The sequence below is a fragment of the Portunus trituberculatus genome, chromosome 50 (assembly GCF_017591435.1).
Source record: "Portunus trituberculatus isolate SZX2019 chromosome 50, ASM1759143v1, whole genome shotgun sequence".
NCBI lineage: Eukaryota > Metazoa > Arthropoda > Malacostraca > Decapoda > Portunidae > Portunus > Portunus trituberculatus.
This window is the reverse complement of record NC_059304.1, coordinates 18,633,675-18,650,709: the sequence shown is the minus strand read 5'-3', so window position 1 is coordinate 18,650,709 and position 17,035 is coordinate 18,633,675. Positions and strand designations below refer to the sequence as shown.

General features: G+C 42.8%; 1 protein-coding gene across 9 annotated transcripts in view; it reads left to right on the top strand.

The window, feature by feature from the left end:
* The window catches only part of LOC123499528, a 126,710-nt gene that overhangs the window by 100,204 nt on the left and 9,471 nt on the right, over positions 1-17,035 (top strand). For 6 of the 9 annotated variants that reach the window (XR_006673018.1, XR_006673011.1, XR_006673010.1 and 3 more), the window contains one exon: positions 4,780-4,961. The gene's annotated coding sequence lies outside the window, so the exon portion shown is untranslated. Of the gene's footprint in view, positions 1-4,779; positions 4,962-8,957; positions 8,992-10,347; positions 10,427-17,035 lie in introns of those variants that run through there. The other 3 variants (XR_006673015.1, XR_006673017.1, XR_006673014.1) reach the window with 3 other exon arrangements.

Below are 17,035 nucleotides of genomic sequence, written 5' to 3'. Positions count from 1 at the left end.
CTAATGACACCCAAAATATCATGGTAAAAATGCGTCCCAGTATTGAAGGGGTTAATCTCGTGGCATCGCTCCAGGTAACTTTGCGCGGTGTGGTGGTACAGGATGGGGCCGATTTAGTGATTATTCCTGAGCTTAACCCCTTCATCACTGAAACGTATTTTTTGCCTTGAATTTTGGGAGTGATTAGACAGTTTTATTTACATTTGGAAAGGGTCTTTGGAGGTCAGAAGATTAATGTGCAGAGTCTTCACTATTTCAATCCCCCACGTAAGTTTCTGAAGCTGTAGAAAATCACCAAATAGTAAGCAGAATGAGTATGAAAATGCGTCTTGGTACTGAAGGGATTAAGAAACAGACAACTAAGGAGACAGTTCATGATTTAAAGCTCGTGTAATCTAAGGCTTTGTCCATTTGTCCTTGGCCAGCTTCCTTATAATTTACGTAAAAGGAAGGAGGAATTGTGATGTTGGCATTCTTTGCATCCAGCGCCTCCCACTCACCTCAGGGAAAAGAAAGTGAATAAGATGTCACACGGAAATATATAGTACATGGTGTTTAGTTACTCATAGATAACCTCTTTTCTTTATATGTAAGAGAGTAAAACTGACTAAGAACAACAGAAAGAGTTAAAAAGGCACTTACAAAAAGAGCCACGTTAAGAAAAAGAACCACATTATCTAGTTACCTATAAATATCCTTTTTATTATGAAGGAGAGTAAAACTGGCTAAAGGCAATAAAAGGAGTTAAAAAGGCACATAGTTGAAGAAAAAGGTCCATGTTAAATAAAAGGGCCACGTTATCTAGTTTCCTTTATGAATAACGTCATATTTTTTATATGTAAGAGAGTAAAACTGGCTAAGGACAACAGAATGAACAGTTGAAGAAAAATATCCACGTTTAAAAAAAAAAAGCCACGTTTTCTAAATACCTATAGAATAACCTCATTATTTGTGTATATATAAGAAGGGAGAACTATCCAAGGGCAACAAAAAGAGTTGGAAAAGACACACAGTTGGAAAAGTTAGGAAAAGATGAAATGGAGAACCTGTTGAATTATAGACTGGTATATGCTAAACCTGTGTACTGTTTAGCTGTCATTCGTTTTCTTTATAGGGAAAAAAAATAGGAGGTAACTGATGACTTTTACTGCCTCTTATCTTATTACTTTACATTTTTTCCATGATTTTGAGGTATGATTACACGATCTTATTTACATTAGGAAGGGTCTTTTTATGTAGGAGAGAATGCCAGCCAAGGGAAACACAATGCCAAAAAGAAAGGCCCCACTTGATGCTGGTTCTCTAAAAAGATAAAAAGGGTTATCCAAAATTAGGGATCAAATGTCTTAACACCTCTCTCTCAAAAGAAGTCAAGTCGTAGGAAGACGGAAATACAGAAGCAGGCAGGGAGTTCCACAGTTTACTAGTGAAAGGTATGCATGATTGGGAGTACTGGTTAACTCTATGCACGTCAGAAGATTAATGGCCACAGTCTTTACAATTGTATTCCCAACATGAGTTTCTGAAGCTGTATAAGATCACCAAATAGTAAGCAGGATGAATATGGAAACGCGACCCGGCACTGAGGGGATCAAACTCTATACAGTCTCCAAGAACAGCATTTCAACACAAGTGGAGGCGATGCTGCGTTGTAAGGTGTGGAGGAACTGTGCGTGTGTGTGTGTGTGTGTGTGTGTGTGTGGTGGGATGCAGGTGTGTGTATGTGAGTGTGTGTGTGTGTGTGTGTGTGTGTGTGTGTGTGTGTGTGTGTGTGAGCAGGAGCTAAAATTAGACCACAGAGAGACACTGGCCCAGGTGTTTGTAGAAGAGTTTGGACGCAACAAAGAGACTTCCTCCTCCTCCTCCTCCTCCTCCTCCTCTTCCTCCGTGTCATCTCCACAGCCTGCACTCATAACTCGAGTACAGCCTACTTTTCCCTTCAAGATGTCAAGATGGCGCCTCCACCCACTCCTTCATGAGGGAAACACACACACACACACACACACACACACACACACACACACACACACACACACACACACACACACACACACACACACACACACACACACACACACACACACACACACACTCTCTCTCTCTCTCTCTCTCTCTCTCTCTCTCTCTCTCTCTCTCTCTCTCTCTCTCTCTCTCTCTCTCTCTCTCTCTCTCTCTCTCTCTCTCTCTCTCTCGTAAATTAGACACTTCTCCTCGCCTCTCTGTTGCCACTTTTCCTCCTCCTCCTCCTCCACAAGTAGGGATGGAGGAAAGGGTGAGAATCCTTCCCTCCTTTATCCCTCCTTCTCTCCTTCAGCCATCTCAACCTTCCTCTTCCTCCTTGTCTCTATTCTGTGTCCTTAGTTGTTGACATAGAGAGAGAGAGAGAGAGAGAGAGAGAGAGAGAGAGAGAATTAGTCATTGTTATTACTGTCTGAATGATTTTTGTCCATCTTTCACTAAAATCACAAAATCATCCTTGAAATCGTAAATAACTTTAGCTACTTCTACTACTAATCTCTCTCTCTCTCTCTCTCTCTCTCTCTCTCTCTCTCTCTCTCTCTCTCTCTCACACACACACTTTTATTGGAGGTATTTGTGTATAGATTAGAATATATTTTTCATTTAATTATTTGATCATGTTTTTCTCTATCAATGCAGTTATTCATTAATACATTTGTCCTACTCAAAGTGTCAAGAATACTGGTAACTGAATATTATATGCAGTATTTTTTTTTTCATCAATCTTTAATGTATTCTTTTATGTGATTTTATTTTACCTCAATTCTTTTTTTCTATTCGTCTATCTATTTAAACTACAGTAAAACCCCTTCAAATATTTCCATGCGATACTTTTCACATGTAGAAAATAAAATAAAAGAGAATTGATTTACCAGTCTTTACCAGTTAATAAGTAAAAAAAAAATTACACAATTAGCCAATACTTTTATTCTCTACGTTTCGATCTCGAGGGCTTCTTCATTCTCTCTGAAGAAAGCCTCTAGGTCGAGACGTTAGAGAAAAAAGTATTCTAATCCTGCCTGTGTTTCCTTACCACCTTTCCATTTGTCCAACAACTACACAATCCGCTAACAGTAGAGATAACGTCACCTGTCCAGCAAATTACAGGTAGCGTACGTACTTCTGGTAAGCTCTGGAACTCTATGCCTGTTTCTGTACTTGCAACTTCACACGACTTGATTTCTTTTATGAGGGAAGTTTCAAGACGTTTGTCCCAGATTCTTTGTCTAACTCCCTTAATCTGTTGGGGAACTGGCAATCAAGTGGGCCTTTTTTTTTCATTTTGTCGTCCTTAGTCAGCTTTTTCTATTCCATAAAGAAAAAAAAAAACTTCCTATTGAGATCCCTTGCTGAGTGCAGACAGAGGTAACGAACGCCCTGACTCAGCACGCGCAATCATTATACCTCTGCTGTGCTCTGTATGCTGCTACTGCTGCTGCTACTGGTGCTGGTGATGCTAACGAGAACAGCAGTAACCATGATTGAATTACTAAGGGTCGTGTTTTTACAATCCTTTCATTCCTGTGGTCGTCAAATGTAACATCCTTCTCACTCCACTCTCCCCACACCACATTACTCTTCCACCTCCTCTCCTCTCCTCTTTCCTTTCCTCTTTTATTACTACCGTCCACTCTTTCCCTCTGTGACATGCAAATCATTAAAGGACAGAGAGAGAGAGAGAGAGAGAGAGAGAGAGAGAGAGAGAGAGAGAGAGAGAGAGTGTGTGTGTGTGTGTGTGTGTGTGTGTGTGTGAGGCTAATCTTGTCCTTTCACTGCTAGAAAACTATTTATAACTGAACAATTAGTGTGTCAAAAGTACGTGATCATTGAGGGAGCAGGCTGTAACTTGGTACTCAGGGTGGTGGCTGTTCCTGTCGCGTCACTTATTGCTGTCACGTTCATAGTCGACACGCATATGAACATCTCTCTCTCTCTCTCTCTCTCTCTCTCTACTGTTATCCATTGCCTTCATTATTTCAGAGTTAAAAGTTTGTATATGACTTTACTTTTGCTTTTAAACGGATTTTCACTGATTGAGAGAGAGAGAGAGAGAGAGAGAGAGAGAGAGAGAGAGAGAGAGAGAGAGTAATAAGGATGGGAAGTGGAAACAGAGCGGCGCACGTGAAGTTGAGTTGAGAGAAACTATACTTTACTAATTAAACCCCCTGAGTTGACATATCGGTCTGGAAGTGTAGCTAGAGACAAGGGTAGGAAGGCTGCTTCATTAAATAGGGAACTCCTTGTACGCACACACGTTTTTTCCTCAAGGTTATATTTGGAGCGTGATTAATATTGTTGTGAATACTAAAAGATACGAGTGTGTCTTATTAATGAACAGACTAAGAGGCGACTGAGTGACTTCCAGGGCTAACAATGAAGGGAAATGAGGCTGAACTAGGAACGATTGTGGATGAAGGGAGGGAAGCAAAGGGAGGGATAGGGATTGGTGGAAATGGAGGAGGAAGAAAACGAGAAGAAAGAGGTAGAGATGTGGATGGAATCGGAAGAGGAGAAGTGATAAGAAGGAGGAAGTAGATGAGGAAGAACTGTAATAGGAGAGGGAAGAAAGGAAGAATGGAATAGGTAGAAGGAAGAGATAACGAAGGCTTAGGAAAGTGAAGACATATTATGAAAACTATATTTGTTCCTTACTAATAACACAAAAACAAATAAACATTAGAGAATAAAGAAAATAAGAAAAAAACAAGTGCATATTTCTATAACTCGACCGGTATATACAATAATAATTCCTTCAATCAGTGACAGGCATTGTGGGAGCTCTGCGCAGGAGAAGCCAAGGGACACGCATGCGCAGTGGTGGTGGGCAGGTGGAGGTGGGCTGGCAGCGGGCGACGTGGCGGACCAGGCCGGGAAATAGGTGGACGCAGGCTCGCTTTTCTCGGCTCCTGAAGGGACGTGTGGCTGGCTGGAGGTGATGAGAAGTAAGTGTGATATGTAGCGTGATTGTGAGTGTAGGGGAGAGTCAGTCAGGTGTGTTTGGCAGGTGTGTTGTCTTGTCTTGTCCATCCGAGAAGAATTTTGTCACTTCCGCTGCCACCTGCCACTCCGCTGCTGCTTTGTCAGTGCCCTCCCCCCCTCCCTCACGTGCCTCTTCCTGCCCATCTCTCTCCCCTGCTTCTCTTCCCCTACTAGTCCTTCCATCCCCTTCCATGTAATCTCCCCCTTTCACTCCCTGTCTTCCACCCCTTAACTCCATGCTCCCTCTCCCTACCCCCATTCCCTTCCTCATTCCCTCTCCCAAACGTCTCTTCTCCCACCAAACATTTCCATTCCCCACCTTGCACCATCTCGCATTCTACTACTACGTTTTAACTATTCTCCGGCCTTCTCTTCAGTCATTCGCCCTGCCTTGCCTCTGCCCAACGCCTCCCCAACATCTGTTCTTCTATTTTTCTACGTAATCTCCCCCTTTCTCCACCCCCCTTTCCGCTCCCCACCTTGCACCATCATGTTCATCACTATACTGCGTCTTAACTCAAGCGAACGAACTTGTTTTTTTTTTTTAATGGTTGGTAAAAATCTTTGTATACTTCATTGATGTAAGTTACCATTGTTACCTGCTTGTTTCCATTCACTTAGTTTGAAGTTGTAGCTGTCATTTGTAATCTTCTTGTCTCTAAAAGTAGTGAAGTAAAAGTAGCAGTGGTATTAAGGTAGGTAAGTGAGGTGTACTGTAATAATTACCCAAAACTAGTTAGCTAAAGAGCAGAAAGGGTAGCTGAGTGTATACAGTTGTTCATTCGTACAAGTAGTTTCCTGTTTAATCCCTTAAGTACCATGACGCGTTTCCATGTTCATTCTGCTTACTATTTGGTGTTTAATACAGCTTCAGGAACTCGTGTTGGGGATTATAATAGTGAAGACTGTGGCTTTTAAACTTCTGACCTCTATAGACCCTAATGTCAATAAAGTGTTCTAATAGGACACAAATCTCAAGGTAAAAATGTGTCCCAGTATTGAAGCGGTCAAAATGTCACTTTATCCGTCTTTTATCTAATCAACTGTCTTGTTTAACTCACATACATCCTCATTCTTGTAGCTTATTACCTCAAAATGTACGTGTATGCCACTTTATTTATACTATAGTTTCCTGCAGGAGTTATAGTTTCATATATTCGTCTTTATCTAACCTAACTTAAGATCTCAACCTTTATCTACTTATGTTTGCCACTAAATACACGTGTATGCCTGATTTTTTCTTTTTCTGCATGAGGGAAGCCAGCCAAGAGTAACAAAATATAAAAAAAGACCCACTTGAGTGCTGGTTCCCTTACAGAAAAGTGAAGAGTTAACGAAAATTAAGGAATAAATATCTTCAAACCTCCCTCTTAAAGGAAGTCAAGTGGAGAGCTTTACTGTTATATTCCTCAAGGGGGACTAAGTATTGTCATTAGCGATCTTTGTTAGTTCTCAAACACATGCAGCACTGAAGGAAAAGTTGCATCGATAGCCACCAAGACTTCCACGCGATAACACCTTCCGCTCCCACTGGCGTCTTGCGATGTGATGCTACGAATTTGTAACATAGATGTGACGTTAAGCCAGTCTGGTTAACAGGCTGGGAGCGGGGAAGAGGAGGAAGGGATAGGGAGGGAAGACTAGGACTGCCACTTAAACCTTATCCTTGGCTAACATAACAATTTTTCTCTTTCTTTTTTATATCTCTACTGCACACTTCATTTCCTCCCACTCTCGTACGTACGTTCGCGTACACACGTTCGCGCACGCTCACGCGTACACACGCAGGCACACACTCAAGCACGCACAAGTACACACGTTCGCATATGCACGCACGCACGCACGCACACGCACGCACACAAGCACACATACGCATGCACGCACGCACGCACGCCCACACACACCCACACACACACACACAAATTCGCGCGCACACGCACACAAGCACACGCACGCACGCACGCACGCACGCATGCAAGCACGCACGCAAACACACGCATGCAAGCACGCACGCAAACACACGCATGCAAGCACGCACGCAAACACACGCTCACGCACGCACGCACGCACTCACACACACACACACACACACACACACACACACACACACACACACACACACACACACACACACACACACACACACACACAGTCAACATGCTTTTTATCTCCTCCTTTCCACCTGCTCCCCTCCCCTCCTCTCCTCTCCTCTCCTCTCCTCTTCGTGGCGCTTCGCTGCCCTCAAGACACCCACACACAACTTTGTCCAAATCTACCAATTAGTATTTTTAAGTCTGTGTTTCTTTCTTTTTTTTTTTTTTTTTTTTGTCATTACATTTTCTATTCTTTCAAATATGACGTTTTTTTTTTTTTTTTTTTTTTTTTTACTTTTACCTTTGATTTTGACATTAATTCCACGCAATATGACCCCAGTGTTCTGTGCAAGGCATTCTTTAATCACTTCACTTATCTTCTCCTCTCAACTGAATTATAACCTGCCACCCCAACAGATTACTACCTTTTCTATTACTTCACTACCCTCCTCCCTATTACCTCACACTTCACCTTCCCTCCTCACCCACTTCCCCACTCCTCTCTTTACCTGACATCCTATACTTCTCTCATTCCTATCAACTCAAATGTGCTCTTTCCTCTTACAACCTAATACCTCTTCTCTTTTCTCCTAACACAATTCCATTTAACTCCAATCCTTTCCTTTCCTCTCTCTTCCTTTCTCTTCCTAACATAACACTTTTTCTTCCTCTCCAAAACTGACACGTGTCTTTCCTCCCCAAATCTGAAGCACTCCTTCCCACACCTCGCCATTGTAACATTTCTCCTCCCTTCCCCAACCATGACCAACCTTGCACTAAGCACTATATAGCTCCTCACATTTACTGCAGTATAATTTTCTACCATTCCCCTACACACGCTCCGTTAGCCCCTTCAATACTGAGACACTTGTTTTACTTTGAGATTTGTGTACGATTAGATCATTTTATTGACATGAAGAAGGATCTATGGAGGGTAGAAGTTTAATGGTCACAGTCTTTCCTCTTTCCTATTTTAATCCCCCACATAAGTTTCTGAAGCTGTATAAAATCAGCAAATAGTTAGCAGAATGAATATGGAAACCCGTCATGGTACACTCTCTCTCTCTCTCTCTCTCTCTCTCTCTCTCTCTCTCTCTCTCTCTCTCTCTCTCTCTCATTCCCCAACGTGTAATAAAGTGCAAGTCGGCATGAGAGACAAAATCGAAACTGTGACAAAGACTGAAGTTGTGCTTTCGGAAATGAGCAAGGCATTTTTTTCCCCTTTTCTTTTTGTTATTCTTGCCTCTGTTCCCTTGCGCCATGTGAACACTTGACGGGGGTGAGAAGGTGATGCGCGCGCCGGTCACCTCAGATCGTACGAGGGCAAGGCACCACCATACGTTTAGGGATTTGCATCACCCCATTGTTCTGTACACGCGGGGAGGGGGAGGCAGAGTTGGGGGTCTTGTCATGTGTTGATTACGCTGCGTGTGTACAGTAGGTGTCTATTAATAACGACAGAGAGAGAGAGAGAGAGAGAGAGAGAGAGAGAGAGAGAGAGAGAGAGAGAGAGAGAGAGAGAGAGAGAGAGAGAGAGAGAGAGAGAGAGAGAGAGAGAGAGAGAGAGAGTGAGAGCGTGCGTGCGTGAGTGAGTGAGTGAGTGGAGGAGGAGGATGAGTACAATGTTAACAAAGCATTATGTAGATATTAAAAAATAAAAGAAAAAAATGTCATATTCTGGTAACTGTTCTATTGCAATCTCTCATGGAACCTGATTATACACACACACACACACACACACACACACACACACACACACACACACACACACACACTCGCCGCGTAGTGTAGTGGTTAGTACGCTCGACTCAACCGAGAGGGCCGGGTTCGAGTCCCGGCGCGGCAAGGCAAATGGGCAAGCCTCTTAATGTGTAACCCCTGTTCACCTAGCAGTAAATAGGTAGGGGATGTAACTCGAGGGGATGTGGCCTCGCTATCCCGGTGTGTGGAGTGTGTTGTGGTCTCAGTCCTACCCGAAGATCGCTCTATGAGCTCTGAGCTCGCTCCGTAATGGGGAAGACTGGCTGGGTGACCAGCAGACGACCGAGGTGAATTGCACAAAGGATGGAAGGATATTGAAGGAAATACGCGTTACTGGGCCGTGAATAGCGATGATCTAATGACGAAGGAGGAGGAGAAGAAGGAAGAGGAAACGTGGTGATGGTGATGGTGGCAGTGGTGGTGGTGGTAATGGTGGTGGGTGTTAAGCGGAAGACGCACGATTTCCACAAGTGCATTCCGGGTATCATGGTGTCACGAGGGAGCAGTAGGAATGACGGGTGGCGATCAGGAAAACATGCACAAAGATCAGTATTCAAAAACTCCATGCTCTTTCACCATGACCATTTCCCAAGGCTATGAAAAACAACTGACCGTGTTCTCAAGACTATTTCTCCTATTAACATTGTAGAAATCAATGGAACTTAAAAAAAAAAAAACTTAAAAATCCACGCGTTTTCATATTCATTCTGGTTACAATATGGGCCATTCTATACAGCTTCAGAAATGTTTATTGGGATTAGAATTATAAAGACTCTGGCCATGAAGCTTCTGACCTCCATAGACCTTTCCTAACGCAAATAAAATCGTCTAATCACCCCCAAAAATCAAGTTTACTCCTTCAATACTATGACGCGGTTTCATATTTATTCCGCTTAATACTTAGTGATTTTATACAGCTTCAGAAACTTATGTGGGGGGATTAGAATAGTGAAAATTATGGCCATTAATCTTCTAAACTCCATAGACCCTTTCTAATGTAAGTAAAACTGCTTAATCCGATATAAGTGTCCCAGTACTGAAAGGGTTATAAATGCGTCTCAGTAATGAATGAATTAACTAGAGGCTTTAGCAACTAGTGTGGGCACGGCAGGAGAATTTCATGATGTAATGGCAAGAATACCAGAAGAAGAGCTGAGAATGACACTGAGTTTCGGAGAAGGATCAGAAAGGGAGAGTGAAGTTCCTGTTAGGTTCCTGAGAGGCGACGTTCAAGGTTCTCTTAGCCCTGCCACGCGAGAGAGAGAGGTAGTCGCGGGTGTTAACTGGCTCGACACTACATACTCCTTGGTTTGCGTTGATTTACTACACTGCTACGTTCTCATCTTTGTGTTATTTTTGTGCATCACCGGAGAGAGAGAGAGAGAGAGAGAGAGAGAGAGAGAGAGAGAGAGAGAGAGAGAGAGACGAGACGAGACGAGACGAGACGAGACGAGAGAAGAGAGAGCAGGACAGACAGAGACAGAGACAGAGACAGAGCCGGAGACAGAGACCAGAGCCGGAGACAGAGACCAGAGACGGAGAAGGAGAAGGATGTGGGAGCGGGAGATAATGAGGTGAGAGTTTTTCTTCTTGGTTATCAAAATGTCAGAAGGTTTAAATCATTGGTCAGTGTAATCGTGGCTTGAGTTTTTATTTATTTATTTATTTTTTAATTTATACCATGTGGGCTTTTCACGGGAATTTCTGGGCTAAAGGGGATACTTTTTGGGGTACCTCCTATCTCAAAGCCCACCCGCTAGGAAACCGTTGCCCCGAGTGAGGAAGCCATGAGTTGCTATGATATTCCGCCAAGTGCTATTGGGAAACACTTTGATTAACTTGATATAATCGTAAGTGATGAAATTGCCAAACTGTGCGTAGCGGTGTGCGTTGAGTTCTTATTGTTCCATCTGGGCTGAGGATGATAACTTTTCCACGCTTTCAAGATAATTCACCAGTTTTTAGTTATATATCCTGCATTTTTTCTTATAACAGGTTAGTTTTCATTATTTTTTTCCAGTAGTACTTGCATTTTGGTCTATCATGTATTCGTTCCTATTCTTATTTATTTTTTTTATTCAGATAATTTAATTAATTTCAATATACATAATATCCCCAGTTGTTATTTATATATCCTGCATTTCTTCTTAGAGCAGGTTAGTTTTTCATTATTTCTCCAGTAGTAGGTGCATTTTGGTCTCTGTTGTACCTACACGTTCCTATTCACGTATTTTTTATTCAGATATATTCAATTAATTTCATTATACGTAATTTCCTGCAGTTTTCAGTTATATATCTTACATTTCTTTTTATAGCAGGTTAGTTTTTTTCATTTATCTTTTTCCAGTCTTACATTCATTTCGGTCTCTGATGTTCCTAGCTATTCGTATTCATTATTTTATTCAGATACATTCAATTAATTTACATATACACAATCTCCCCTCGCTTTACTAAAAAAAAAACAAATGCAAGAATAATAACCTGCATGCTTCTGACAGACACCTGGAAACACGCTTAATTGGCTCGTATAAAGCAAGGTACACCAGGATTTTAGTATATCATTTTCCTAACACTGATTTCTTTTTTACGTGAGGCGCCATATAACCTCCATGTGGCGCCAGTGAGGTCAACTAATGTATAAATCAATCAGTCTCGTGTGAGTTTGGCAGAAGCAGGTGATTATTATTGTGTTGATGTAGCAGTAAGTAGGAGAGAGGGAGTGGTTGTTGAAGTGGGGTTAAGGAGAGGGAGGATAAGGGAAGCAGGGTTCAGGTGTGGGTTGTAATGAGGGGGACAGGTGTGGCAGTGCGGTGAAGAACACGTGAGGTTGTTAACAGAGGAAAGTGGAATGGAAGGCAAGCAGGATGGGGTCATAAGAAATAGAGTATATGTGATTGACATACTGACACACGCACAGGCACACGCACAAACATGCACACATGCACGCGCACACATGCACGCGCACACATGCACGCGCACACAGCACACACACACATGCACACACACACACACACACACACACACGCACACACACACACACACACACACACACACACACACACACACACACACACACACACACACACACACACACACACACACACACACACACACACACACACACACACACACACACACACACACACACACACACACACATATGAACAAATATCTCTCTCTCTCTCTCTCTCTCTCTCTCTCTCTCTCTCTCTCTCTCTCTCTCTCTCTCTCTCTCTCAAATCCTTACCCAGTGTGCGTACGTGCGTGCGTGCGTGCCTGCGTGCCTGCGTGCCTGAAGTGCCACACGAGGATGGGTTACTGTCACGTCCGCCCGTTCCTATTTCCCAGAATCCCATGTTGTTTTTTTTTTTTTTCAGCGGTGCTTTATTTCATGACGTGGCGAAAACTTGCGTGTGGGATTCTTGCTCAAGTTTCCAGTTTTTGTTTGTTTTTTAACTATTTATCTATTCATCTATGTGTGTTTAGGGGGTGACGTGCGTTAGGGAAGTGTTGTAAAGGTGTGGGTGTGTAAAGTGCCCTGGTTTCAGTGGGTTTGGTGTTGTGGAGGGTTTTGTAAGTGTCTAGGTGCGTGGGTAGTGGTGGATGGAAGGCCAATATTGATAAATGTTTTACTCTCACCTCGACTATTTTTCCAAGGCCACATATGATTAGCGGGGGTTATTCTTTTACTCAAGATCATATGATTCGATGCGTGAATTGTCAGATATGAGAAGAGGTACCGAAGCAGTCTGTCATTGGTTTGTGTCGTGAGGATTGTTCACGAAGTTTATATATATTTTTTTTTTTTTACATTACAAGGGCACTGGCCAAGGGAAAACAAAGTGTTGGAAAAAAAAATCCTGCTGGTTGCCAGGCCCTGTTAAGAGGAAAGTAGAAAGAGAAAAACAAAAAATCTAAAAGGAGGGTCCAGTTAACGTAAGAGGTGTCTTGACACTCCTCTTTGAAAGAGTTTAAGTCATAGGCAGGTGGAAATACAGACACAGGTAGAGAGTTCCAGAGTTTACCAGTGTAGGGAATGAAGGAGTGAAGATACTGGTTAACTCTTGCATTAGGAAGATGGACAGAATAGGGATGAGAAGAAGTAGAGAGTCTTGTGCAGCGAGGCCGCAGGAGGGGGAAGGCATGCAGTTAGCAAGTTCAGAAGAGCAGACAGCATGAAAACAGCGGTAGAAGACAGATAAAGATGCAACATTGCGGCGGTGACTTAAAGAATCAAGACAGTCAGTTAGAGGAGAAGAGTTGATAAGACGAAAAGCTTTAGATTCCACCTTGTTTAGTAAAGCTGTGTGTGGATCCCCCAGACATGAGAGCCATACTCCATACACGGGCGGATAAGGCCCTTGTACAGAGCAAGCAGCTGGGAGGAGAGAAAATGGACGAAGACGCCATAGGACACCTAACTTCTTGGAAGCTGATTTAGCAAGAGTAGAGATGTGAAATTTCCAGTTTAGATTTTTAGTGAAGGATAGACCGAGTGTGTTTAATGTAGAGGAGAGGGAAGTTGAGTGTTATTGAAGAAGAGAGGATAGTTGTCTGGAAGGTTATGTCGAGTAGATAGTTGTAGAAATTGAGTTTTTGAGGCATTGAACAAAACCAGGTTTTCTCTGCCCCAATCAGAAACAAGTGAAAGATCAGAAGTTAGGCGTCCTATAGCATCTCGCCTTGAGTCATTTAATTGTTGTTGGGTTGGGCGTCTGTTGAACGCTGTTGAATAATGCAGGTGGTATCATCAGCATAGGAGTGGATAGGGCATTGAGTCAGATTTAGGAGATCATTGATGAATAATAGAAAGAGAGTGGGTGATAGGACAGAACCCTGTGGAACACCACTGTTGATAGTTTTAGGGAAGAACAGTGACCGTCTACTACAGCAGCAATAGAACGATCGGAAAGGAAACTGGAGATGAAGGTACAGAGAGAAGGATAGAATCCGTAGGAGGGTAGTTTAGAAATTAAAGATTTGTGCCAGACTCTATCGAAGGCTTTCGATATGTCAAGGCCGACAGCAAAGGTTTCACCGAAGTCCCTAAAAGAGGATGACCAAGATTCAGTTAGGAAAGTAAGAAGATCACCAGTAGATCTGCCTTTACGGAAACCATACTGGCAATCAGAGAGAAGGTTGTGAGCTGATAGATGCCTCATTATCTTCCTATTAAGGATAGACTCAAAGGCTTTAGAAAGGCAGGAAATCAAAGCTATAGGGCGGTAGTTAGAAGGATTGGAGTGGTCACCTTTTTTAGGGACAGGTTGAATGTGAGCAAACTTCCAGCAAGAAGGATAAATAGAAGTAGAGAGACACAGATGAAAGAGTTTGACCAGGCAGTGAGCGAGTTCGGAAGCACAGTTTTTGAGAACAACAGGAGGGACTCCATCCGGACCGTAAGCCTTCCGAGAATCAAGGCCAGAGAGGGCCAGGAAAACGTCTTTATAAAGAATTTTAATTTTAGGGATGAAGTAGTCAGAGGGTGGAGGAGTAGGAGGAATATGCCCAGAATCATCCAAAGTTGAGTTGGTAGCAAAGGTTTGAGCGAAGAGTTCAGCTTTAGAAAAGAAGAGACAGCTGTAGAGCCATCTGGATGAAGTAAAGGAGGGAAAGACGAAGAAGTAAAGTTGTTAGAGATATTATTGGCTAGATGCCAGAAATCTCGAGAGGAGTTAGAATTGGAAAGACTTTGACATTTTCTATTGATGAAAGAGTTTTTAGTAAGTTGGAGAATAGATTTGGCATGATTACGGGCAGAAATATATAGGGCATGAGTTTCAGCAGTTGGATGGCTACGGAACCGTTTGTGAGCCGCCTCTCTATCATTGACAGCACGAGAACAAGCAGAGTTAAACCAAGGCTTTTTAGCTTTAGGGTTAGAGAAAGTATGAGGAATGTATAGCTCCATGCCAGAGATAATCACCTCTGTTATGCGCTCGGCACAAAGAGAAGGATCTCTGACATGAAAACAATAATCATCCCAAGGAAATCAGAATAGTACTGCCTTAGTTCCTCCCACTTAGCAGAGTTAAAATGCCAGAAGCACCTCCGCTTAGGCGGGTCCTGAGGCTGCACTGGAGTGATAGAACTGGTAACGGAAATTAGATTGTGGTCGGAGGAGCCCAACGGAGAGGAAAGTTTAACAGAGTAAGCAGAAGGGTTGGAGGTTAGGAAAAGATCAAGAATGTTGGGCGTGTCTCCAAGGCGGTCAGGAATACGGGTAGGGAACTTCACTAGCTGCTCTAGGTCATGAAGGATAGCAAAGTTGAAGGTTTGTTCACCAGGTTGGTCAGTGAAAGAAGATGAAAGCCAAAGCTGGTGGTGAACATTGAAATCCCTAAAATGGAGATCTCAGCAAAAGGAAAGTGAGATAAGATGTGCTCCACCTTGGAAGTCAAATAGTCAAAGAATTTTACATAGTCAGAGGAATTAGGTGAGAGGTATACAGCACAGATGAATTTAGTTAGAGAGTGACATTGAAGTCTTAGCCAGATGGTAGAAAATTCTGAAGATTCAAGATTGTGGGCACGAGAGCAAGTGGTGTCGTTACGCACGTATGCGCAACATCCAGCTTTGGATTGAAAATGAGGATAGAGCAAGTAGGAGGGAACAGAAAAGGGCTGCTGTCAGTAGTCACAGACAACTGTGTTTCGGTTAGGAAGAGAAGATGAGGTTTAGTAGAGGAGAGGTGGTGTTCCACAGATTGAAAATTAGAACGAAGGCCACGAATGTTGCAGAAATTGATAGTGAAAGTATTAGATGAAGTGTCAAGACACCCAAGGTCGACAGCAGAGGGGCAGTCCGACCTGGGGACATTTATGGTCCCTCCCAGAGGGGGACTCCGAGGCAGGGCGTGGTGAAGCCATTATTAAATTTTGATTTGAAGAGAGTGTAAAAGTGTAAGGTGTTGTAGTGTAGTGTAGGAAGTAGTAGAAGTTGTCTTTAGAGGGCAGGCTATATATATATATATATATATATATATATATATATATATATATATATATATATATATATATATATACACCATGCGGGCTTTTCACGGGAATTTATGTGTTAAAGGGGATACTTTTTGTGGTACCTCTTATCTCAAAGCCCACCCGCTAAGAAACCGTTGCCGCGAGTGAGGAAGCCCAACCTACACTCGGACCGTGGACAGCATTCGAACCCGTGCGCTTGGAGACCCCTCGGACCCCAAAGCACGCGTGGTTCCACTGTACCACGGCGGCTAATAATCATGGAACAATGACGAGCACTAAAGAAGCGGCAGCACAAGTTGACAAAGCGTGTTTCGCGGGACGCCGGAAATACAACAGAGGTAGAATGTTGCTAGAAAATAATGTCCCAGAATGAAATGACACTCAAGCTGAGGTAGAAAACAATCGATATAATGGAAGACGAATAGATAATCCCTGGATGTTTGAACTGAACAAAAGTTGAGTTTGCCGCTCTTTTGACCTACAACAAGAAATCGTGGAAATTCTAGGACCTATAATTCAAAGATTAGTTGCGGAAAATTCGGTTATTCCTTCCGATGAATGGTCAGTATATTGTAATTGAAGTCGTTTAGATCACCATCACTGAACCGCCGACCATTAGCGGCATGATGGGGACTCTGAAGAACACGCAGACAATTCAAAGGAACTGATTACGTTCAACAGCTTGAGGAGTGAGAGAAACAACCTGCCAATCGCACCTTCATTATTTCTGTTGGCGTATTATGACAAAAAAGAAACTAACCTTCTGTTGCTTGTTTCTTAAGGACCATAATAACATTTATAAAAAGAAATAGATAATGCAGTTCTACAGGTGGCGGTTCTTGATAAGCCTTGCAACCCACGTCACTCCTCCTCCCTGTCCTCAAATGTGCCTATCTTTTAAAATTCCCCATTAACGAGGCACTACCATTGAATTACTGTTTCTGTCCAGTCACATGCTCACATTGACGGGCAGGACATAATTGTGCGAAGTACTGCACACTGTAATACTCTCGAGCAAAACTATCTCACCTCGTTTAATTGATTAGCTGACTTTCGCACAATTTCAAACCAAAGCCATTTTTTCATTTGCCATCGACGATTTTATATTCAGATCAAAATTCAGAAGTAGTTTGAAAACTTTCGGCCAAAATTTGTGCAGGGGCGTGACGGCCTTGGGCGCCGCACGGGGGGAGAAGGTGGCTG